This window comes from Oxyura jamaicensis, chromosome 11, assembly GCF_011077185.1.
Source record: "Oxyura jamaicensis isolate SHBP4307 breed ruddy duck chromosome 11, BPBGC_Ojam_1.0, whole genome shotgun sequence".
Taxonomy (NCBI): domain Eukaryota; kingdom Metazoa; phylum Chordata; class Aves; order Anseriformes; family Anatidae; genus Oxyura; species Oxyura jamaicensis.
The window spans coordinates 3,567,862-3,594,303 of NC_048903.1; the positions used below are offsets into that span (position 1 = coordinate 3,567,862).

At 42.3% G+C, this 26,442-nt stretch overlaps 1 long non-coding RNA gene across 1 annotated transcript in view; it reads left to right on the forward strand.

The window, feature by feature from the left end:
- The window catches only part of LOC118172930, an 82,962-nt gene extending 57,072 nt beyond the window's left edge, over positions 1-25,890 (forward strand). Inside the window, exons 2-3 of the long non-coding RNA XR_004753907.1 lie at positions 22,417-22,483; positions 25,804-25,890. This is a non-coding gene — a long non-coding RNA (uncharacterized LOC118172930). The remainder of the gene's footprint in view (positions 1-22,416; positions 22,484-25,803) is intronic.
- The last annotated feature ends 552 nt before the right edge of the window (positions 25,891-26,442 follow it).

Genomic DNA, 26,442 nt, shown 5'->3' on the forward strand with positions numbered 1-26,442 from the left:
GCATAGTCCCATTGCCACTAAAGCCTCTTTTCATGCCTATTTAATGCCTCAGAAGTGCTTTCAAGTGGTCTTTGATAAATCATAGTAAGTGTTATTCCAGTCGCTCAATAGCAGTACCTGCTAGAATCTTTTTTAGCTCCCAAGGCAGCCATTCCCTCTTGCCTTATTTTACCAGTGACAGTAATTCATTCCACTTGAGCTGACTAGCTTATTTCACATTTATTTGCACATTATGAGCAGTGTCACTCTACTTACCCTCCAGACAGTAAATGGTTTGAAAAATGCAACTGTAACAAATATTAGGCATGGGGAGGGGAACAGGAAAATTGAACCTTTGCATTCTGAGCCCAAATAAAAACATAATGAATAAATAATATTTTGAAATTATCTCAATCATCGGGTGTATGCAAAATCAAAGGTGCTGCATAAACTTGCATTATCCCTTTGAGAATACATTTCTCTTTCCCGCCAGCTAGTTTAGCTTCCCCAGCGTGGAGTTAAATAAAATATTACCCATCAGGTCAGGAAAATAATTAGTCCAGCATTATTGCCTCCTTCCTAAGCAATCAAACTTGACCCACATGTATTATGCATGCTTGCACCCTGCCCATCGGAGAAGCGGGATGTATATAAACACCGACGAGTTTGGGCTCCATGTTTGCATACCAAGACAGTGCTCCTGCTCCCCTCTATGGAGGAGGCAAGTTGAAAAATTATCAGAGCAAAAGCAAGCCATTTTTTTGTGTCCTGGAGTAATTTTTTTCAAGTAATCTTTTGCTGGCTGTGGCAAGTAGCTATGAAAATGCCATAAGTTAATGCGACGGCGAGTTTTTCCCCTGTACGTGACGAATTGCAGAAGTACAAATACTGGTGATGCTCTCAGCAGTACAGAAATGCGTTGTGTTTTGTGATGGGGGCAGACAGAAGAACGTCAGACAGGAGGGAAACACGCTCAGAATCTTCCAGGGCCTGGGAAGTCCTTGGAAAGAAATTAGTACAGGATTGTCTTGTGGGACTCGAGGGAGGGAAGGTTATTTGCCTAAGGTCCCAGTTCTAGGAGTCAATGAAAATGCAAGATTCTTCCTTTTCATTTGTTTACAGCCAGATTGCTAGCATTCAGCTTCTAAAACCAAGCAGTTAAAGTCCCGATTTATTATTAATTGGATGTGCTGGTGGTAGCATTGTGTTTTGGCTAACAGAGCCCAGCCTGTTAACCTCTGAGCGTTGCAGCGATGGCAGCAGAAAGGAGGCGTTCAGACGCAGGAGCAAATGGGGGAACGGCAGAGGCGCAGGGAAGCCTTGGCTCAGCGCTGAGCTCTGGAGGTTGAACCCTTTCAAGGAAAGGTGTTTTCCCTCTGCACAAGTTGTGAGCCCCTTCGTTTTCTGCAGCCATCTCAGGTTGTCTTTGTGCTTGCAGATCAGGTGTGCTGTGAAAATCCTTCTCTCTAGGGATGCAGCAGGATGCTGGATGTGCGTTAAACCTGCTCTTTAAAGTACTGAAACATTTCCCAAAGTGTTTGAGGGGCAGGTTTGAGGTCCTGAGACACTTTCAGGTTTATTCAGTATAGTTTTCTGCATCTGTCCAAATGCAGCATCTCTGTAGCTCCTTTGAACACGTGTAGCTGGATGGCAGCCAGGCTCAAACTTTGAACTTGCCAGGCTAGACTGCGTTGCACTGAAACATCCTGGAAAAGCCATCTGTACTTGACCAGGGATCACGCGGACACTACAGACCTCTGCCCATCTCTGTGTTGTTAAATGTCAAGGCTTTAAATGAACCATAGACAACCTTACTCGAGAGCATTTTGTGTTTTCTGTGTTCACGTGAGCTAATGTCGTATTTTTCAGTAGTTGTGTGGATTAGCAAGAATACGGGATTTCATACAGGGTGTTCTCGTTTCATGATGCTCTGTGCAGCAGCGTGTGGCAGGCAGGTGTTAGATCAGTGGTGACATTTGGGGAATCAGGTGGCCGCTTACCATATTCTTTGCATTTTCATTGCCAGCTCGTTGTAGATGGACTGGCAATTGTTAAAAACCTGGTAATGTAAGGAAGCATCGACAGTACGATCCCAGTGGGTTGTTTCTGGCTTTCTGTCCCTGCTGGCAGTGGTGCCATCCCTTTCTGTCCCTGCAGGTCCTCTGTACTCCCACCAAAAGCCACGTGTCACCTGTCCTTGTGGCTCTAGGGCGTTCCCTTCAGTTTGAGGATTTCAGGAACTGTTTCTTTGTGGTTGCCTGGTAATTCAACAGGGCTGGATCTTTGAATCAGGTAGGATTTATGGCTTGTGTATCTTCTGTCCTATCTGTCCTGCTGCGTGCCCGGGGAGGGAAGGCAGGCCCCTGCGTCCTCAGCTGGAAGCAATGTTAGGAAGGGAAATGCGCTTAAAGACTGCGATGTGCCCATTTGCAGCGGGAACGAAGCAGGAGACGACATCTGCCAATAAATGCCTAAAATCTATATTGGATGTAATTATGTTTCCAGGAGTTTAATTCTAAAACACCAGGCAAATGGGTGGGGATTTAGCAAAGCGGCAGGATTTGGTTTGTTCAAATCCCATAGGCACTGCTGAAATGCCTGCGGCGAGGGAGCAAGGAGAAGGGTGAGCGTGGAGCGGCTCGGTCCTGAGCGTGAGGGCTGCAGCCTGGCTGCACGGGTGGAGGCAGGCCTGCGAGTATCAGCGCTGCACTGACTTCTGTGCTCCTCTTGGAGACAAATGTTGCCTTTCATGCGAGTCTGTGATGCGCTGATTATTCATGGCCCTGCACGTTTTGGTGGAGATGCGTATCTTCAGGTGTATGCTAATGCTGGTGCGGAATCCAAAAGCTGATGAAACTGAAAGGCTGCACGTCGGAGCAAACTGCAGGGCTTTGCAGCCTCAGGAGAGGCTTGACTTCACTTTCATAAATCCTTCACTGTGGCACACAAGCTTCTCGGCTGTCATCGAGTATGCTCTGTTTTGGAACATACAAGCAAACATCCACACAAATATATGAAACGTTTCTTTTGGCTATTTCCCCCATGGTTTAATTTTTCACAGCTCTGTAAAATCTCTTGTGCCAATTCTGTTTTCCTAACTTTTATTGTACGTTAAAAGCAGAGATTTGAATAATTGCTTAAAAAAAATCTCTCCTAGTCCTTTTTAAGGCAAAATCTTTGGTTGTTAATGACAGCACAGGGAGCTGTTACGACTCTTGGATTTAAGTTTAGAAACTTTTCCTTCTAATAGTTTATATTTTAAAAGCAGAGGGAATGACTGCTGCTTCCCTTTCTTTTCACTGTTAGTTCTTTTCTCCACTTTCCTCTTCCCACCTCTGAAGTGTTTATTCTCATGCAGAAATTACAGTAGCTGTTACAAACCCTGTGAGCCTACCAAAGCTATGAGGCCCGGATCCCAGCACTCTTTTCCTCTCCTCTTTTCTCCCTTACATATCCCCATGCAGTTTGTACGCTATTTGTTAATTCCTCTTTGATTGTCTGTGGACGTCTTTTGAACTCCGTAATCACGAAAATGCCGGAGCTTCCCTACATAACTTAGTATTGCATCCATGTCCCGAGCCACTGCATCAGGTGTTGTAGGCATCTAGACGCACTGGTCCTCTTTGTTTGAACTCTTTTCCCCTAACGCGGTTCAGCCCTGTTGGTCTCTTGTTTCTCCAAAGCAGGCTGAGCCACTGGCTCAATCTATAGGAAAGAGTGACAGGTACAAACACAAAAAATAATTAGCTTCTTGTTTGCTGTTTCCAAATGTAATACCACACTTCAAACAAGACGCTGCTATTCCATAGATCACAGTGATTGAGTGCAGATTAAATTGTAGTCTTATTATTTATCTCTAGTCGGTCCCCGGATGAGCCAAGCTCTGCACACTGAAAAGACAAAGTCTTTGCTGTGAGTTTGGTACGTACTGAAGTTAGACAAGTAGACAGAGATAGAGGAGAAAAGGAAAAGATGGAGAATAGTGAAATTATTTGTAAATTAATGTGATGAGCATGGTAATGTTGCTTTTGCAATAAGGACAAAGTAAGAACCTGCCCCATGAATTCGGATGTCACACCGGTGACCACAGCTTTGGTTTGACGGCTGTAGCCTGCAATCCTTCCGGTATGGAAATGATGGGGTGAGAAGCTGACAAACGAGCAGACAGCTGGGTCTTGAGCTGAGATGTAGATTAAATCCTCCTCTGTGGAAAATAATTTGCGAGGCAGAGTGAGAGATTCATGAGGGTGAACACAGAGAGGGTACTGTGTCTCATCAGTGCCCCTCAAAATATACTAGCGCCTCTCTGCTTTCTCCTTAGTGCTCTGCTTTTTCTAATACACCCTTACCCTTTATCTACCACTTTTCACACAGATATTTACCCTCCTGCACAACCTCTGATGCCAGCACATCTTCATCCTTCAAGGTATTTGTTGCTATGAAACGTTTCTTCCTTCTGTTATAAAATAAGCAAAGAAAAGGTGAAAGACTTGGGAAGGAATATGCTTCCTTCTGCAGCGGACGTCACTCCTTTCCACTTGGTGCAAAACCAGATGAGCAAAGACAATTGTGTGAAGGGATCACTGCAGAAATTCCAAGTAATCCTTGAGATTTTTGAAATTCCAAAGCCTAGTGAAAACATTTTGAAGAACAAAGTAACTTTTTTTTTTTTTTTTTTTTTTTTTGTACATAGATGTAAAGGCATTTTCCAGATGTGATAGGAATCTAAAAATATGTTACTGTTTTCTACTGTGGTGTGTTCTACTGTGACATCCCTTTTGCACACCTCAACAGAAATCTCCTTAGGATTCAATCTAAACTACTATTTATTCAAATTAATATTCCTTTTTTAAAATTTCTTTTGTCTATAATTAAATAACATAAGGGGAATGGCACGCCTGATTTATTTATTTTCTTTCTCTTTCTTCCTTTTTGGTTCCCAGCCTAGCTGCTTATGTAGTCCTTTATAATTGTATTATCTGACCGTTCAAAGACAGTGATGAAGAATGACAAAGAGAGAAAGGAATGCTCAAAATCCAGATGCCTAAATAAGTTTTCTGGAGAACACCATGAAGGCTCTATTGCGCTATACACAGCAGAGATGGAAGGGATGTGTCCCCACCTTTACCCAAAAACGCTATGGACTTTTCTGCAGGTCACATGCTGACATAATAAAAACTAAAAATATTCAAAGGTACAAAAACATTGCTCGTAAAGTCTCTACTTCTGTAACAATTCAAATAATTGCCTCACTAATGTTTGAGTACCAGTACAGTCAGACAGCATCATCTGACTCCTGCACTTCTGGCCTGAGAGAAAGGGTTCCTGCTGCGTTCGTGTGTGCTGTGCCCTTCGGATGCTGACAGCTGGGCTCGAGCAGTGCAAGGGCACCAAAAATATTGGGCAGTACACAGGGCAGGGGAAGACCACTGACCTCATTTTGCTCGTGGCTTCGTCTCCGTTCCAAACCCTCCTGGTGCATTATCTGAGCAAGTCTTAGGGAAGAAAAATATTAATGCGCTCTTATTCGGTGCTGTTCTATTACCTATTCATCAAAAATATTGCTTTTGTGCATTTTTCATTATAAGATTCAACATTACCAATGTTAATAAAGAGAGAACTCCTTTTCTTTTCTTAGAAATAGAATATGTAAAGACATTGCCTCTTTGATGTTTCTAAGCCAATACAATATGTATTTGAATGAGGATAAAAGTCATTCTTTTAACAGAAGATCATCCAAGTCATTTCTGATGAAACTCAAGAGGAGCTTTTTTTTTTTTTTTAAGAGATACTTAGAAATTAAGATTAAAAAAAGGGAGCACCTCTTCAGAAGTACCAGCTAATGGCAGTAAGTCCTGTATTTGCTGGTATTTGTCAAGCCCCTGTTTCATGCAGGCCTTTAGGGACATAGCTCAGCCTTCCTCACCGGGCTGGGCTGCTTGAACTGAAGGGACTGTGCCGTCACAGGCAGGTGTTTTGTGAGATGCTGAACAGGTGAGATGCTCAGCTGAACAGGCAGCAGGCTGGAATCAGGCAATGCCTTCCCACATTCCCCATCCTGCCAGGGAAGCTCGTGTCACGGCTTCGTTTCCTTGGCTGGGAGTGTTTGCTGTGGATTTTCCATAGCGGATGGGGCAGTATATGGCCTTCTCTTTAAGGGCTGCTGTAAGTTCGATCCTGTAACTTCCCCAGGGCCTCTGAAGCCTCGGCACTGGGATGCTTGTCAAATACCTTCCCAGCACCCAGCTGTCAGGATGTTGCATTGAGTGAGCGGTGGAAAAATGCTGCCAGAGCCCCGCAGCAATACCTAACCGGAGCGAGGCGCCCCGTGCAAAGGAACTGCTGTTGCACCACAACTTGCTCCTGTTCAGGTGCAAACCTGTCCACAGACACAGGCAGGGGCTTGGGTCACTTTCTCGCTTTGCAGTGCTCAAGAGCAGATGCAAGCTGTGTAAAACCGGCTTCCTGGGAGAGCTGCAGCATCAGCTGGGGCTGAATTTTAGATGGATCCAGATCCTGGGCTGCAGTGAGAGAGCTCGGGCTTCTGCCGGCTGTCAGAGTGCCTGGGGACAGCTGCAGGCTTTTCAGAACAGGGAAATTGATTTTGCAGGGCTGGTGCTTTGGTTTGCTGTTTTTGGGTTTGTTTTTTCCTTAAGTTTGAGACGAACTTATGAAAATGGATGTATTGCTATCAAGAGAATAAAGCTTTCTTTTCTCTCAGAGCAGATATGTTTTCCGAGGTGGACTAGATGTCAGTGGCCAGACATAACCCCTTTCCTCTTATCCCCTGCTCACAGCAAGCTGCACGTGTTTTCAGGAAGCCTGAACGTGTAGAAACATCTCCCCGAAATCCACAGGGCTCCCAGGCTGGGTTTGCTGGCAGGCCGTGGTGGTGTGCAGGCTTCCTCGTTCTTCGACTGCCTCTTCGTCCACAAAGTTACCAGTGAACTGGGAAGCGTGCTGCCCCAGTGGTGTCCAAAAATCTGCAGAATGGGAAAATAGATCTGTTTCCCCTCCTAAACCTTCAAATTTGGATAATGCCAGGCATGCAGACTTCATCTGGGGAAGTTTAGATATCAAACTTAATTGTTCTGAATATTTATCAAGGAAATGTGTTGCTGCTACGGCTCCAAAGAGAAACAGCCTCCTATTCTGCATCTTGCATAAATCAAACATGCCTGCCATGTGTTAAATTATTACATTATAAACCATGTTGTAATTACAAAACTTTAGTTGTTCCATTTATGGTCTCTATGGTTTATTGTGGTATTGGTTGGACTTGAAAGCTGAGGTTCTGAATTTATGAAGTCATCTAAAATATTATATTCCCCATCCCTTTCTCCAGCTGATCAAATGACTAAATCAATTGCTGGGGCGATGCCAATGGTATTAGGATCAATAGCACTGTGAAATTTATTGTACATTTTTGTTGCTGTATAAAATTAGATTGCAGAGTTTATGAATGTTTATTCTTCTGAGCACAGGATTTCTGGTTTGCCTGAAAAACACATTACAGTGCTTTGGTCTCTCCTTGTTAGATAAACATCTCGGTAACGATGCTTTGAAGGTATTCTCTTTAAAAAAGTATTAATAGGTCTGGTTTTGTCGTTGGTGTTGTTGTTAAGTTGCATCCAAATGAATTTTGATTCAATATTAGATCTCTTCCAGGCCAGACTCTACAGAGCTGCCACTCAATGTGCACGGGAGGAGAGGGATCTTTTAAAAACGTGTGCAATGCTTGCGTTCGGTGAAGGATTGGTAATTTGTCAGGAAGGGCGCCGATAGTTCTAAAACCAGCTTTAGTAGAAAAGACCCAGTGAAGTCTTCATTCCTCCTGCGTGTAGGGGCTGTGCGTCTCCTAGAAGGATAACTGCAGCCAGTTACTGCATCTGCTGGCTGGGTCAGGGGGTTGGTATTCTAGAGGAACGTTTTAATCCTGGGCTGGCAGAGAACCTCAGGCAAGGCATTTCAAGTCACTCTGGAAAACAAAGATAAATGCACATCCACTACAGAGCTCCCTTGGCTAACGTGAGCAAAAAGAGGTGCATGGCGATCAGATGTTATAACCGGCTAACACCTACCGGCTGCTGGTCAAGCACCTCGCACAGTCTGAGTGTGCTGGTGGCTCCCTTGTCTTTCCTCTGCCAGTCTGCGGAGGCAGGCTGCAGTGGCAGAAGGGTGCTCCAAATTTCATTCAGCACGTGGTTTTCAAGCGGGCAATGCCCCTTTCATGGAAGTGTTTTAAAAATGCACGAACGTGACGCTATCTGTCCTCACTAGCAGTAAATAAAGCAAGCACTTTTTACACTAGAGTACCAAATTTTGTTAGGGGCCACAGGGACTTAGAGCTGTTATTTCAGCCAGCAGTGGACTTGAGTAATTTTTCCTTTCACACAATAAAAGACCTCGGCCAGGTGCAGATCTGGACTAACTTTTGCTGAAGTGTGTTCCACTTACACAAAATGATACTAGTATTACCTGTTGACTTATCAGTGGCAGTGGGTTTTGCAGTAAACCTGCATCACTTGTCCATATTGGCTCCTGGTACTCCCGCACGTGGTTAGTTGCACAGAGCACGGCCACGAGTGGCACGGTTGCTTCAGTTCCCAGCTGGGCTTCAGTCGATGCAGGGTGGCTGAGCTTTGACAGGGAAAACTCTATCACGTGTCAGCAAGAGAACATATCTGAACCTCCTGCCGTGCCCTGCAGAGGACGGCTGGGCCGGTGGCCGTGGCTTCAGGCAGGAGCCCAGCCTGATTTCTCTGCAGCCCCCCAAACAAACCTGTCTGCCCTGCCCTCAGCTACCAGCCAGGCAGGGGAGAAATCTCTCTTCTCCATTATTCCTGAGCTAATATTCCTTGCAAATGTATTTTGTGACTGCTAAAAAATTCCAAGTCTCTCCAATACTTCAATAATTTAGAGCAGTTAAGCTTCATAGAGCCTCATCTCTTTCATGGGATTTAAAATTCCTTCCCTTTGTGGCGTTAACCTGAAGACAAGTGTGCATGTCTTTTCGTTTTGGCTAAAAAATAAGTCTGGGAGGAGGGGAAAGGAAGAATGGATAGATGCTATATTGAAAAAAAAAAAAAAAAAAAAAAAGAAGTGCTTTGTGTGAAAATCTTTCCATGTAGCTCTCAATTCATACTTCATAAAAACTTTTCAGAGATGCTCGGAGTGTCTTTACAGCTAACATGCTTAGTTATCATTATGTAAATGTAAATAGCAGTTCCATTGGAGGGGGAAAATGGGCAATTTCTATTAGCTGTGACAGTAACATAAAGGGACAATGCTAGGGGTTTTGGTCTTTCTGGAATGTAATATCTTTATTTTTAAAATTGCATTGAAAACTCTTGCTGAAATATTTATGTAGCACATATTGCATAAGGGAAAGAACCAGAAAAAGGAGTTCTTGGGAGCCAGTTCTTAAAGCAGGGGATGTAAATTTCCATTTATCTCTCAACAATGAAGCTTACTTTTCAGAGGTGATATCTGTTAAATCCAGCTAGAGCTCCACCTTGCTGAAATCTGATTTTTAAAAAGCTTTATTTGAAAGCATTAGCTTTGCCATTCATTGGGATGAAGGGCAGTGAGCCATCCAGGAACAGCAAGTAACAAGGGTGACAAGAGCATTTGTCTCCAGTGTGGGGCACAGGGGACTTGAACCTGAGTTCCTGAGTTTCTTACACCCCAAAGTATTCCTTTCCTTTCCCTCCGTACTCCCCTAAAAAACAAATCTCAAAAAGAAAAAAGAACAGACCTTGAAACCTCTGCATTTTTTTTTAGTAGGAAAAAAAAAAAAAAAAGTGACTCATGACCTACTGTGGTTCCTTCCTGTTTTTTTTGTTTTGTTTTGTTTTGTTTTGCTTAAATTTTTGATAGTGCATTTGCTTGTCTATAGGTAACATTCTAAAAAAGACACCTTACGTTTAAGTGCCTAAATGCCATTTTCCAGCTGTAGTTACCTATGTGGGACCCCCAGTTGAACTGGGAGTCCCCCAGAAAACAGAACTGTCATGGCAAAACATCTAAGCCAGCACTGAGAGAGCCAGCTTGCAGCCTCCAGGGCCCTCAGCGAGCTCCACTGGAGCACATCTCAGATGCTATTTCAGTCAAATTGCTCCCCAAAACGGGCTGGGCTGGAAGCTGGTTCCCGCGCCTGTCCTCTTGGTGCTTGCAGGTCGTCCTGCTGCAGTTGCCACATCCAACTCGATCTTCAGTCACCTGTGGTGCCTCCAGGGTGGGCACTGACAGGACGTGGGCCGTGAGCATCTTTTCATCGTTGGCACGTGGCTGTGCCATTGCCTTACCCGCAGTTCCAGGGTGCTGGAGCGCAGAGCACAAACGTCACGGTAGCAGAAAACCAATGTATTACACGATAAAGATGAGTTTACTGATGGAGCCCAGGTTCGTGCAGAGCTGTGGGGATAGCTCCTCCATGATGTACCAGTAAGTATTCTACAATGTAATAATTTAAAACCATTAGCAGCATGTTGTTGTCGTCTTTCATTTTAATTGTCTTATGTCTTCTGCTGTGTGTTTGTTAGCACTGGCACATATGCCAGACTTTAAAGAGCCTATTGTGGAATGTTTGTCACAAACAACCAGGACTAAAAGGCTTGAGGGCATGAAATAAACATGCATTTACATTAAAAAATAATTGCCAAAGGGTTTCGCTTCGTGTTCTTCTTTGTCATGGAGGAAAGATGAACTCTGCTCTGCACTTGGCAGGAGGAGAAGCTCCCAGGCAGTTGTATTCGGAGTTGCCGAGGTGCTGGGGTGCACCCTGCACCACCCACCTCTCCTGCTCCAGTGGTTTCAATGCAAGGCAAACTCGTTAGGCCAGGAATCCTTTGCTTCAGCTGCCTGACATATGGTACCACATAATCTCCGTTTCGTTTTGACAGTGCCAAAACCCAACAGCCTTGAACAGCAGCCTTGAAATGTAATAGGATGAGCGCACAACACCACAACAAAGCTGCTGTGTGGGGTGTGTAAATCTGTCCATCAGTTAGCAGATTCCTTGTCATGTTTGTTTTCAAGCAGATTCTCTTCTGATCACCAAAGGGTTGGTCAGACGGCTGTTGTGTGATTTCTGCTCCAGAATTAGACCCTTGTTTTTGGCTGTCAGGGTGCTGCCTGTGCAGAACTGCTGTTTCCAGCATCCCAGTGCTGCCTTGCTGACCTCTTCCTCACTCTGTAGGGAAGCACAAGTTAACAGAAAGATTACAGTAAATTTGTTCTATGGTAAACTTACATCAGGAGAAGAAGCAGAAGGCACTTCCACAAACCAGTAATGAGTGCATGTCACTACAGCAGGGCTCGTATATCACCGGGAATGACAAAGTGGTTGGAAGTGCGTACGAACATCAAAGGCCCCTTGTTTATTCAAGGTCACAGACAGATGGGATCTGGTGTATGGCAAGCCTATATGAAAGCTATGGTTGTGAGGAAAGGGGAATGGACGAAACCAAAATTGGAACAAGATGTAGCCATAAAGGCAGAGCCTTCATGAAAAAAAAAAAAAAAAAGATTATTTGATCAGCACAAATAAACCAAACCCTTTTTATCCCAATTAAAAGGGGTGTTATTGGGAAATTGGGATTTTTGACCTTTTTTCCCTCCCTCAGAAATAACTAATTTCACTTTTGGTGACTGGGAAGCTTCTCTCTCTCTCATTTTCTCTTGTTTTGTTTAGAGGTTGCTCTGGTTTGCATCTTCTACAGAATGAGCCAAGTCTGCTTTTTAAGATGATGCAACTTCTCCGTTGCATTTTTCCTCCTGTGAGTTGGCATTCTGATTGCATAGATAATATTTTATTGGAAATTCCTGTTTCTGAGAATCCTACCCTTGAATCTATTCTCAATATTCTCATTGTAAACATACTGAACAACTGCCTCAGATGTTTTAATTGCAAAATAATACATTCAGTTTAGGTTTTCATCACCACAGAAATATTGCAGTGGACTCCTTTATCCTCCCTTTCCTCCTCCTGCAATTACAGCCCTGCACTCGACCCAGCAATTAAAAACAAGTTAGCTTTTTTGTGGAACATCCAGGCATAAAGTCCTTTTTCCACCTCACCTTTATTTCCAGAAGAGAAGCACAGCCAGATTCTCAAAACGATTTTAATAATCTCTTTGTGGTTGAGCAACTTAATGGTTTGGCGTAGATTTGCTCCAGCACAAGTGTCAATAATTATAAAGTTTTGTTTTCCCAACATTTACCAGTCTCCTGCCATGGGGAAAGCTTTACTGTGCTCGACTCATTGTTCATCATAATTCATGGTTTTCCCTCTTTTTTCTCCCTTTTTAAAATGTGGCTTAAAGTTTGTTTCAGATCCCTAAATGTACTCCGTTCACCCCACCCACAAAGGAGTAAAGGGGAAAAAGGGAGAAGAGGGGAGAGTGAAGGCATCCATCTACCTGTGTGTGGTCAGGTCTAAGCCAACTGCGTTACTGATATCTGCAAAAACAGCTTTGCATGCAGGAAATCATTTCCTGTACAATTTTCAGAGCGAATCCAAAAATCTAGCCCCAGCCCTCAGATTTTCTTATAGATACAAATCACTGTTGTTGACTTAAATATTTCCAGATAGTTTTACAGCTACTGAGTCATGCTCTAACCCGTTCCTCCAACAACCCATGCTCCTACTGCTGGCTGGGAATACTGTACTGTTTGTAGATGTTCCCAATTTGAGCTTTCCTATGTTTAGCAAATACTTCCCATAAACTTGTCAGGCCCCTAATTAATGCACTGGACCACTAGGCATGTCAAACAAATTACATCATTTTTTGTATATGTCGCAGTTTCCACATTTATTATCTGGGTTTAATAATTGCTGAACTCAAAGTTATTTTGATTAATGCAGAGTTCGAACCCAGTTTACTGGCACTCCTCTCTGTTTTGGGGAAGAGACAAAGTCTCAAAACAAATGGTAGTGGATTATAAAATTGATGAGAATTGAGTTTTTTTAATGAGGCTTGAAAAGTCTCAGGGAAATAATCTGTACCATAATTAATTTGCAGTTCGAGTCTCCTTCTCTCTATGCTGTTAGCAGGAAAGAAAAAGCAAAGAGGACGAGGTACAGTGTAAAACAAAGTGGATGATTTCCTTTAGTTTTCCTATTGAGAAGTAGTGGAAGGTACAGAAACAGGAAGACCTCATTAGAGGTTTAGTTGACTTGAGATTTCCATGAGAATGGAGATTTCCTGAGTTAATAATCCAGTCCAGCTTCCCGGTGAAATACCCTTTCTCCAGCTGAACTCCACTTCAGCTGCAGGCTTTTGGAAGCAAGAATTTTTATTCGTGTAGTGCTTCAACACTTCATTGTGTTTTCCACAAGAGTTCCAGAGACAGGAAACACTCTGGTTCCTGCAGGATGGATGCTGCTGAACTTGCACTGCTACATGCAGACTTCCACATGGCTGGAAGACCTGGGACCTTCAGTGCCTTCTGAGCCACTTGCAAGCAGTCTTCCTCCACAAAGTCCTTTGGGGTCTCCACCATTTATGGCTTATTCCCATGGGTTATAAGTCAGGTGGCTTTCCAAGCACTCTGCTGCAAGGGTTACTCTGCAGGGCCGTTATTGTCCCTTTGGCTCTGGGAAGTGGGGAGGTGTAACTGGGGCACTGCTGAGCTCCCTCCTAGGGGAGCGGTGGCACTACCAGAAGAGGGCCAGTGTGGTATCCCTCCTTCAGTCCCGTCCCATCTAAATCTGTAAAATACACTGAATCATGGCTGATGACTGGGTAAATCTTGTGCTGAGTCTCTACACAGAGGGTGAATTTCAGCCTTATGCAATAGATCTCCATGGATCTAACATATCTTTTAAGCTGTGCTTTCATATTACAGAAAGCCTTCTCGTCTCTTTCAAGAAATACAGCTATTTTTTTCCAAGTTATGAGTGCTTTTTTCTTCTTATATTCTATGGCTGCTGAGTGATTCATTTCCCAAATGTTTACAGAGAACATCTAGTGGAAAAGGGGATCATGACTTTTTAAAATACCTATTTAAAGAAGATGTCTCAATAGGGCTGTGTAATCCAGCGCAGCTTCTCTCTCGTGGCCAGAGCCCACGGCAGAGTTGAATCAGTCTCAGTCAATCGGAGCGAAGGATTTTTTTGGCAGATGTGTTTGACTATATTAATTCTGAATACTTTTTTATTACAGTGTAGCAGATTTTAATTGAAATAGCCAGATGGATTATTTTATTTTTACTCACCTTTAGGACTGTTGTAGAACAATCTAAATTATTGCAGTCTCATTATTTTAATTTATGAATATTATTTAACCATTTTGTGAATACGTAACAGTAATATAATTTTACGATTAAGATACTAGAAAATTCATCTTGTCTGCAGTCGTACATTCTTTAAATTAAACATGCCAAATGTAAAAAAAAAAAAAAAGTTTAAAAATAGAAATGAATTTTCTCAGAAGTTTTTAATGTTAGTTTATAGGCTTTGCAAATAACACTGCACGTATGGAAGCTGTGAATTTTAAATCCTGAAATTTCTTTGGATCTTATTTATTCCACTCAAGTGTTATTGCATCCAAAGTTTAGAAGGGGGTGTGGAGGGGAATAGAGAGGTTGTTTTTTAAAATTTTGAGTCATTAGAGTAACAATCCTTTTAGGTTTTGATTTGGGCCATATTGTAGAGATTTTTGGTCAGGAAGGGTTCTTCTTCCCAGACAGACCTGTTCTTTTTTTCTGTGTCAAAAGAAAATCCTCCTTCTGGTGGAAGGAGATTTATGTATCCATGGCCACATCTTGGCCTCCCTTGAGCCAATTTTGACAATATGGCTCTTGTGCAATTTTTGCAATTGTATTCAAATGGTACCAGACTCTGATCTGAAAGTACAAGGATCCATATGGTACACATGTGTGCTGCTACGGATGTCTGTGCAGAATATAACATGCAAGCTAGTTCAGCAGGTAACGCGTGCATCCAAGTTTTGTTGTATTCGTACACAAGTGGAATTATTTTCTCATATTAAGGTGTCTTTCTGATAGGATGAAATGCTTGAGATACAGAATCTCGCTGCAGATGAGCTGTGTAACGTACAAATATTTGTGGCGTCCCTGTTTCTTCCAATTACTTTCATTCCATATTTAACCAGTAATAAATAATAGGTGTGTGTGCTGCCAGCCCTGTTCCATCAGTCTGAGCTTCAGAATGAAAGCTGGGTTCTTCACAAGAAGTCACCATTATTCAATAAGCTATGAAAAAAAAGAAATGTTTAGAACTCCGAGCCAGAATAGAATCCAAAGCAATGTTTTACGGCTGCACTGGCTTCGCAGAATTCAGGTGAGTGGAAAATAATAAAAAGCTGTTCCTGTCACTAGCAGCAAAGAATTATAGCTCTGAAATGGATTTCTTGCATAAGATAATTATATCCTAATCACAGCTGTGCTTTTCGAAGTCGTGCCAATTTCACAACATTCATCATTAAACACCTGGGTTTGTGTTGGGATAGTGTTTTTCTATGTTGTATTTTACATATTTGATGAATACTGTAAGATTTCCTCTCCAAAAAAATATATATTTCATTTAAGCCAGCTGAGTTTAATGCCCAAAAGCTGTCCGATTGGTAGCCTCAAGGTATAAGGTTGCCCATACTGATCCCAATTATTTTCTATTGAAGCATTCCATAGATGTCAATGGATTTAAATCCGGCTCCATATGCAATATATATGTATGTATCTACACAACAAAAGGAAACATGGATGAATATTTCAGGGGTTTGTGAAGCTTAATCAGGTCTGTACCATGAAGTACGTATTTCAGTGCACTACAGTATTGGGTTTTACATTAGGAAATTGGAAAACTGGTTGTAATTATTAGCAAATGAAAGGCGTTTGCAAAATAGGGTTGATGCTGAGCTCTTGTCCATGTGTGTAGATTTTGCTGTGTGTGGAGCCAGGAAAGTACATTGCTGTAAAGGTGTTGCTAAAATAAAGCCCTGTTTAAATCCCTCTCAATATGAGCCAGTTTAAGTGAAGAGACTAGAATATGGGAGGCCCACTGAAATGGCACTTGAATAAAAAAAATAAAAAAGCAGCAATATTTATCATTTTTTTGTAGTTCAAGTTTGATTTTAGACATATTTAGTAAGAAATAGATATCAGGAGGAGATTTTTCACCGAGAGGGTGGTCGCATACTGGAACAGGTTCCCCAGTGAAGCAGTCACTGCACCGAGCCTGTCTGAATTTAAGAAACGTTTGGACTGTGCGCTAAGTCACATGGCCTGAACTTCTGGGTAGACCTGTGCGGTGCCAGGAGTTGGACTTGGTGATCCTTATGGGTCCCTTCCAACTCGGAATATTCTGTGATTCTCTGATTCTATAAATAAAATGCTTTTAATGCTGAAATGTTAAAATGGTTTTAAAAGCCAAAACCTATATTGCATTTCTTTCCTGACCTTCAGTGAGGTTTCCAATTCATCTGGGTGTTTTCTAATGGGCTTTTCTTTGCTGATCATCTCTATTGTTTCTCCTTGGCAGCGTTAGTTAACACAGCCGCTCTTCCCATGTAAATGACATACTAACCCCCTGTATTTGCAGACAAGAAATTCGGGTAGACGCATTAAAGCTGATTTAGTGAAAGACCTAAAGAAAGTATAGTGCAGAGATGGGAATAAAATCACAGTATTTCAGTCTGACCTTGCTATTGCAGCTCCATAAGCCCTGTCTATATGTAGTACATGTAGTGGAAATTACTTAAAGGGTGTAAGTCACCCTCTTAATAGGCAAAGGCAGTTCTGAAAGAGGCTCAGGTGAAGCAGAGCCATCCTGTAACAGTATGTATGCGGTTCCTTGTCCAAATCAGAACAGAGAATAGTGACCGAGTCTCCAGATGTACATGTACGGTGCCAGAGCTCCTTTGTCTTCCAGTACTTCTCAGATAAAATATATAATAAGAAAACTCATGCAGTTGTTGACCTTTAAATGTACATTATAGTCTTTCATTTCATGGTTTTAAATAGCTATTTCTTATTATAATTTAATACATGTTATGCCTACAAACCTGGAAAAATTGGCTTGTTCCATCAATTTCAAAGGAACACAAAGTACACTCTGTACTCCGCTGTAAAAGTTTTATTAAACTTGATAGCATTTAAAATAGTCTTTGAGAATTGCTGACACAATGATTCTGGGTTCTTCTTGGCTCATGTATAGCCTCAGCAGTGCTTGCAATGAGCAGCTTATTTGCTGAACTGGTAATTATTGCTGTAGTCACACCGATCCTTGGCCACGATGCCTTTTTTGGTCTCAGTGCATTGGATTCAGGAGAAGGGTAAAGATCATCTCGAGGAACAGTTAGCCCCAAGGGAATCCCACAGAGTAGATAAGAGCATTTAAACTGTTCTGCAGCTGTTGAATGACAGGAATATTTTGTAGGGAAGTGGTGCTGGGATGGATGTGTTGGTATGAAAGTCAAGTCAGGCTCATAGCTGTCAGCTAAACCCACCTGTAAGGCAAGATGAACGGACCTTTGGATGGATATCGTCTTGTATTAACGTAGAAAAGAAAGCCCTACTGATACTGCAGAGGAACGGATCTTTATCTAATAACATAAAATGACTTCAGTTTTCAGTGTGAGGGTTGCAAATGGCAATTCCTTTATGAATAGGGAAAGATAGTTTTTGGGAGCAAGCTCCATGCTCTGATAAACATTTGTGTCAAATCCAAAGAAATCTGGAATTTGCACGAGTTATGACAGTGACACCAGCTAGCCTGAAAAAAAACCTTCTTCTCTTCAATGGTGTCTAATACTTACCTTGCTACATGCCTTTTTTGGTGCTGGGGGGACCTGCTGATGCTGTTAAGGGTTCGTGTGCCTGGTCCAAACCTGTAAGTGCAGCTCTGGGTTTTACAGCCTGGTAGGGCCTCAGTGATTTCTGCCAGCTGCAGGAAGCTCTGCGAAAGGAGAAAAATGTAAGACCCTTCCTCTGAAATTATCCAATGGTAAATCAGGGCTGGAGAGCATCTCTTCTGAAGCAAAAGGGATATCTAATATATAAAAGGTTTACATGAAGCTTGTATACTGATTTCTCTGGGTAGAGCTTGTACCTGCACTGGGGTGGGGTGGGGAAAGGGCCCGGATTATTCTGTGTAATTTAAACTGTTAATTTTCATGGCATTTTTTCCCCTCTTTCTCTCCCCTAAACAAGGAATCAAGCCTTTTAATACTAGCCAAGGTATAAATATTCTATGCTAAGGCAGTGATGAAAGAGGAGGAGACATGGTGATAATCATCCCTGGGGAATTTTTGAAGAATGGAAATTCCAGCCTGACTGCGTTTGACCCATTTGACAATGTTCTTTTAAGAACATTGTTTTAAAAGCCTGATTATAAATAGTAGCTAGGCAATATGAAATGAAAGTACGCATTAGAAGACAATGTTGGACTTGCATAATTTTTAAGCTATCATTTTAGCTTGGATCTGTGGGACATGGGGCTCATAATGGACGTGCCTGAGATTTTGAGAGTCCTGCTGCAGTCCGTCCAAGCCAAACAGCATAATTTAATGATTGATGGAATTTTTGGGGTGGAAAGAAGCATGGAAGCCGGCTTTTAACTATAGCCCTGTGGTAACATATCGATGTGCGGTGATACAGCACCCAGGGGGACTCTAAAAACCCCTGAATTAATAAAGCTGCACGAGGTGAGAAAAGCCTTGTAACAAACCAACAAAAGTGTCGTTGGGGGCAAGGGAGACAAGAAAAACCCAAGAACTCCTCTCTCCTTCGCTGACAGAGCATAGGAGGCAGCCAAATGGTCATGTATTCTGTGCATTCCTTTTATTTTTCATTTGTTTCCTCGGTCAGCGCGCCGCAAAGAACAGCAGTGACGGACAGAGCCACAAACCCATAATGACTGCATGTATTACAAAAATACGGACAGTGCTTACAGGAAAGTGACACAGCAGATTTTGAATGTGTGGTAATGTTAAAAATGTCTCTGTTTATTCTGGTTCCCACACTTTGGGGAGTTGCAGGCGTATGCTTTTCCCTTGGCATGAATCTGACAGAACACTTAGTGCCTACTGAAGGCTAAGTCAAGTATAGCAGCGGGGCCAGGCCCTGAGGCCGAAGTAGCAGACTTCATCATCCATCATCCCCTGACAGATGATTTTCTGGCCCTCTATTATATGGGCAGAAAATGTCCACACAATGCACAGTAAAGAAAGATACCAGGAGAGAGAATCTCCTTTGGAAAACATTTTTGTTCTTGCTCGTGACCAAATTCCAATTGTTACTAAAAGCATTCGATTAGCTTATATAGGGGAAAAGTTGGGGAACCAAAATACTACATTTGTGGGAACAATTTCCTGTAAGCAGGTTTCCTTGGATCACCCAAGGTTGGGTATTTTTGTAAAAATGGAAACGCACACAAAAAAATCAGTCCCAAACAATTAAAGATGAGGGGGTTGTTTAGTCAAAGATAAATTCCTGTATTTTTATGGATGGGAAGAATTTTTAGTGAAACTGTTGGGAGGTTGAGGTATCCCCTGTGAGCTGAGCATGTTAGAACGGGGTGCTTGCAGCTCTGCCCTACTGTATTCAGCGAGGGAGGGGGGTTACAGCAGGGATTGGTGTGCTCAAAACCAGCTGTCAGCATGTAGGCTGGCTATGGACACCGCAAAAATGTTTGGATCTGACCCGCACCACCTCTACATTCTGTATTTCTTCACCTCACACAGCAAAAGCACTTTCAAAAGTGTTAAATCTTTGTGAATTTTGAAAGGGAGTTATCTAAGGACCAAGACAGATTTATCTAATACATGTAATGGTTGTTTACTGATTTTTGGGCACCATGATGATGACAATGTTTTTGTATGTTGAAGAAAAGTCTAAGAAATTCAGCAATAGTCTTCTGCAACATCTCTGGGTGCTTGTGTGGAGCCACCAGCTAGCCCAAATCACTGTGTACTTGCCGAAGTGTGCTATCGACACTTTGGGGAACGGAAGGGTTTTTTTGGCATTTGCTGTGTCTGTCATAGAAAATTCAAATCAGATCCTCAATATTGGCTTTTCCTATCCAGGTCATCCAAACCACTAAAAAGTCATGAGCTGCGGAAGGAAATTCTAACAGTTCTCATGTGGTCATTGCTAGAGAAATCATTTCCTTCGGCATCCATATGTTCAGCATATTTGCCTTGTTCTATCTGGTGAAGTTGTGGCATGGCTTTTAGGGAGAGGAAGAGACAAAAAAATCTTGCAGAGAAAACTTTTGGGCTAACCTATTTTGGAAAGTGTTACTGAATCATTAAAGTGAGCAGAACACTCAGCTTGCTGTGGGTATGGAAGCAGGGAATTAGGGAATTCTGCTTCTTCCTCGCCTTCTCACCCACTCTGTTTCTCCATTTCGCAGCTGAGGCTGGAGAGCTTCCTTCTTTGTCATCTTACCTTTCCAGCCGACATACACGTCTCACAAAAGGAGTTCCCTCACCAGAAGTGATGTTTCCGAAGTCTCAGCTAAAGCCAAGTAAACAAAACCACCAGCTGCTTCCCCAAACCCTGCCAAGGGTGGTGCTTTGGTCCCATCCTGCCCGTGCGACATAGCAAATATTCTGATGGTTTTGAGCACAACAAATGGACTGTTCCAGTGTGCGGCATTTAGAGGTGCCTTTTTTTCTACTTTCACATCTACCAAACTATGATGGGCAAAACATCAGCTAAGGTGTATAGTACAAACAGATCTCACCGACTTCCTTAGGTTTGCTGTATTTTAATAGGCATGGCATGCATCGAATTCAAGTTGTGCATTTCTGCTGGGCTGAGGAAGCAATTTAAAGTACAAGTCTGAATTTGGCTGCAAACAGAATACTCCTCTGTGTAGCTTCTTCTTTTCCTCCCCCTGTATTTATCAGCTTGTTACAACGGTTGTAGTTGATGTGATCAAAAATATCCTCAGTATGTATGCACTCGGTGCCCTGTGTCCGAGTCCCCAATGCTGCTGGGTGGCTGCACCTCAGTAAGGGGGCCCTAACCTGATCCAAGACAGCCCAGCTTTGAGCATGGGTTGGACCAGGTGACCGCAGGGTCTCTTGGCCTAAGTTATTTTAATATCCTGCCATTTGGAGTTGGCTCCCTGCGTACTGCCCTCAGCTAGCAAGATCTCCTAAAGGCAGACTGCTCTGCCCAGAGAAGCCCCATGGCCTTGGGGGGTGTCGATCCACCCTGGTTACTTCTCAGCAGGAGGAGTATGCCCTCTGGTTCCCATTTTGCCAGCTTTTATGGCTCTTTCTGGGTGTGGTGTGGGGTTCTGCCATGATGATTACCCCGGTAGGTACTCATTGCTGCTGTGGTTGAGTAGTTGGCTCTGCAGAAGGGATGACTAGATGCTTTGAAGAAGCTTGCTGTGTGTGCTGGCATGTTAGGAGGGCATAATAATAATGTAGGTCTTACTACACTGCTTTGTGTGATGCCTGGTCATGAAACCAGGCCATCAGGGGTGATCCTAAGCCTTGGGTCATCTGGAGAAAGCAAGCTGAGAGCCTGGGCTGAGCTGTGGGCAGAGATGGCCTGTGTCAGTGTGCTTTGTTTGAGCACTGGAAGAACGATCCTAAGGCAGCTGTACAGCCTCTTCGGTGCTCCGGTGTCTGAACCTGGAGACTGAACTGCCGTGGAAAGGAGGGAGGACCTGTGAGATGGAGGTAGAAGGAGATTTTGGCTTAAAGCAGGCTGATGGTCAGTAATTAGCCCTAGCTGAGAAGCTTCTGATTCTGCCTTGCACTGGCCTTCATCAGCCTTCCCTGTGACTGCAAGCTGATTTGAGATGTTTTCTGCTTGCAGCCTTGGAAGTAGGCCTTTTTATAAAAAAACTGTTTTTTTATGATTGTTTCCAACTAAAATGCATCATGTGCACACACAGTCACATATCCTTTCTCAAGTGCAGAAAAGCCTGAGAGGTAAGGCCCAAAACATGTGAGGAGCCCTTTTCAGGGAGCAGAGGGTCAGGAGAAAAGGACTGTTCCTGGCAGTAGTCTGAAGAAAGGGAGGTCTAAAACACCATCACTTTGTGTTTCGTTTTGACTATCTGGGGATATTTTTCTTTAAAACATGGTATATACCTAATGTCATTGTATATTTGTAATGTAGCAGGAAAGTGCTGGTAAGCCCATACCTAGCTGCAGTCACTGTAACACAGTGGAACCAATCTCTTCCGAAATTGAATGAAGGTTGGGGATGCCAACACCTCCAGCTTCAAGGATAGAGGTGCTGGTCAAACACCTAATCCAAAATTAATTGCAATTGTGGGTGAATAATTATTATCACTCGGGGAAAAAAGATAGTAGTTCACTGAATGCATTTTATACTCTTTCCTCTCACCCCCCCAGCGAAGTTAACGTTTTTTCATTCACTGTTGGCAAAGATGAAAGTATCATCCATTAAACACACAATTAAAAAAGTTGAGTTTAATTTTCACAGGTTTCTGAGAAGAGAGCCAGAAATCAAAACTGGATCCTGTCACCCCTGATCAACTCCTGATGGAAAGGTAAGAAATCCTTTTTCTTTTTTTTTCCCTAGACTTTGGGCTTTGTCCCTTCTTCACTTCAGAGCTGCTCAGTTTTATTTCTAAGGCTCACTATGCCATCTTACAGACAACTCTTTCCTAGAATTTGAATATCCATCCCTGATTTATTTTTCGCATGTGTAAAGAAAAAGGAGTTCAGTCAAATATTTTGATTAGCAGAAACTGGAGAAAGTTCTACACGTAGAAGAGATACTGTCACCCATGTATTCAGTTACTGGTGCACAAATGACTTGGGGTGAGGCTAGTGAGAGCATTTATGGAAGACGATGCAAGGCTCACACACATTTTTACACAGCTCGGTTGGGAGTATTCAAATTGTGGTTTGTTCTGGGATTAGTGTCTGGTGTCAGGTTTGTACCACATGTGGGTTGAAACAGGATGAGTGAAAATGGACTAGTTCTAAATTGCTAGCGCTGTCACTTTTTGCATGTAATTTTACTTTATTTATTTTTATTTCTGGCTTATTAGCACAAATATTCCTGAGCACAATCCATATCAGCTATTTATATTCATAAACTTATTCCTATTTGTTCCAGCAGTCTCAGCCAAGAACATCCCAGAATCGACATTTTAAAAATCCTTTTGTTTATGGGAAATTTTACACATTGGATTTTCCAAACGCTCAACTGGGGAGTGATCACTGCAAACATCTGAGAATACTTTAGCTATCCTAATTCTCTCATGATGTCTTACTAATATGCAAAGAGGGAACAACTGCTTGTTTTATAAACTACTCTGCCAGGTTTCTTCAAAAGTTGTTACAGCCCCAAATATTCTAAGCAGACATTTGTATCTTAAATACATTTTGTTTTGCTTTTTCCCAGCAAAAGCTAATATTTTCCTTTCCTGGGATGTCTCAGGACTAGCTTTTTGAAGCATATAAGGCCTGTTGTGGGGACAACTGAAATGGAGCGCAGGCTTACTGCATGTCTTCTGCAGTGGAGTGAATTTTACCCTACTTCAGTCTCTCTTTATGCATAAGTAGATATAAGCTGATCACCAAATTTGGAGTTCTGCTTTGTCTTTTAGTTGTGGTTAAAATAAATGCTACTGAATTTTCAAAGTTCAGATGTTCATTAAAATGCATTCAGCACTGCCCCTGGGATCATACCTAAAGTACTTGTAGGCAAGCAGTATTAATATACAATTTGCAAAGCAATAACCCGTATCTCAAGTGAAAATGAAGCACTGTGAAGCTAAGGGGTAAATAATAAATACTGATCAACAGGGACTGTGGAAAATCACTGTTGGAAAATGGTAAATCCCAAGGTTTTAGTTGTTTTGCTCTTACTTATTAACTCATGTAGAGTTCTGCTGTTTTCTGCTGGTGCCCCGGGGGAAAGGTCTTTGTCGCTTTAGATCACAAAGTTTTCCAAATGTTCCTAACACATTCTGTCCTGTTCACCCAGACTTACTAAAAATAAAGACATCTTTGGCAAACAATAGAGGCAATAAAGGAGAGGCTGCTGCCAATTATTATTGGCAATTATTGATCACAATAATAATGGCTTGGTAGATGCTGCAGGAAAATAGCAACAAGAGGTATTCATTCTTTTATTGCTTCATGGTATTCTGATACTGATCACTTGAAATGCCTGGGAAAACAGGCAGGCTTTCTGGCGCTACCAGTTTAGAGCAAGTCTTCCAAACCTCTTCATTACTCCTGGCAAGGACTCTGGTCCAGGAAAACAGAGAAGTTTTGGACTGTATGTAAGTACCCACAAGCTTAAAATTAAGCCCAGGTAAAAGTGCTTCCTGGAACTTTGGTTAGGGGACTCGTTTTGATCAATGAATAAATCTCTGACTCCCAGCAGAGACGCTCCAGTGCAGGAATGATGCCAGTGTTAGCAATCACAGTGCCTCTGCTGAAGTGGTGATTGCTATCTGACCTGCCTAGGAAAAGGTGATGTGAGCCAGTGCGTTCAGAGAAACCATTGTTCTGATCTTACAGCACAGAGAAGTCGCTAGGACAAAGGATTGCTAAATATCACTACCCACCCTCTGAACAATATCACAGTGGATGGCTGGGAACCACCCTGACAGTAGGGAGCGAAATTTTATAGGGAATTCAGTTCTAAAAATGGACAAACAATTGAAATATAAGACAGCTATCTCACTGTATAAATAATGTGAACCATCCAGGCCAAATAGAAATAATTACAGTGACATCACTGGAAAAAAGAGCTGATGAAGAAAGTATGTAAAAATACCAACAGCAATTAAGGCAAGAGGCTTAAAGGCTGACTAATTGTCCAAAGACAGAGTGCCATGTGTATTTCTTACAGAGGCAGTCTAAATATACAGGGTAATTTAGTGGACAGAAATTAAATTTATATGTGGTAGGATTTTTTCCACACTCTTATTTTTTTAGTAGTGAAAGTGGCTTAGATAATGCATTATCCATGTACAATTAAAACAGTAAAATTTTGATGTATTCATCTCAACTCTTATACTTTATTATTAATTGGAAATACTTAGATACTAAAGTTATGGTAGCCTTACAGTCTAAATTAGTACTAAGGGAGGTGCGAATTTCACAGAGAGATGTGTCAGTGTGACATCCCAAAATTTTAGGAGAGAGCGAGAAGCTCCTCAGGGCTTCAGCATGCTGTAACTTTGAGGGGAGAGTGAGGAGTCAGGACTGGGAAGGAAATATTCTAGCGCTCCAAGCAGGTGGATGAACTGAAAACTGTGGTTGGAACGGATGGCACCAAGTTTGGTGGGGTTTGCCTCCTTCCATCTGAAGGTTGGCATTTTGGGAAGGGATGGATGAGCAGGTCTTCTTCGTATGTCGTGCTCAGGTATTTACAGATGTGCTGTGTCTTACCAGCTGGCACCTGCATACAAATCGTGTTGCTTATTCTTCAAACATTTACACATGGGAGCAGTCTCACTGAAAACCAGGATTATATATTTACTGTGAGGGAGAACGCCTGTGCCATTGGCCCCCTCTGTGAGCTGCATGCTCAGCGCTTGCACTGATTTTAGGAAACTTATGGCTCAGATAGTAGCTCTTAGCATTCCTCAGCCAAGTTCAATTGTTTGAACCATGGAGTTGCCTGTGTGTTCAAAAGAATTGCCTTGGTGTATGTCCAAATGCTTGGTATTTGACCCCCAACCACAATTACTTTACTACTAATAATAAAAATATTAATGGTTGAGTATAATACTGCATGGGAAAAAAGAAAACAGTGCTCACACAAGAAAACGTATGCTGTTCAGTATTTTGGATAATAAGGGTGCTCAGAAATATTTCCACCTTACTTGCATTTGTCTTCTAGTCAAGAAAAGGAAATGAACTTCAAGAAAGTGGACCAAAATTCTCTTCCCAGTCACATTTCCTGGAAGAGAAGAACGAGCAGTATGTATAAAGTAGGGAACAAGCTACGAGGCCAGCCAAGCTCGCCTCCTGTGGATAGTTAATCCATAGCTATAAAATTATATTGTTCTATGCGTTAGTCTTAAATGACTTGTACATATGTCCATTGTTGTCAGCCTAGAAAGTATAGTTGTGAAACTTTGGTTCCAAGCATTTAAACATTTTGTCATGTGAAATGAACCAAAAGCAGCCCAGTTTCTTCAGCAGTTGCACTAAACCCTAGAAGGCTAGGTTAGAAAAGAGCATCTTCTAAGCATTCTGCACAGGGAAGCGGCAGGAAAAGGTTGTAAAAGTGTTTAACACTTGCTGCTCTGTCTATTGTTTGGAAGGCCTGCTTGCTGCTTATAATGTCTGATCTGTGCATTGATGTTATTCACTGCATAATCACCCACTGACTTAGATGAACACCTACAGCCACCTTTCAGCAAATAATTTAAGTGCTTGGGCTGTTTTTTTTTTTTTGTTTCTTTCTTTGTTTTTAAGGACAGGGGCTAAAGTATACAACGAGTGTGAGTTCATGGAAATCAGGTGTTATATCTGA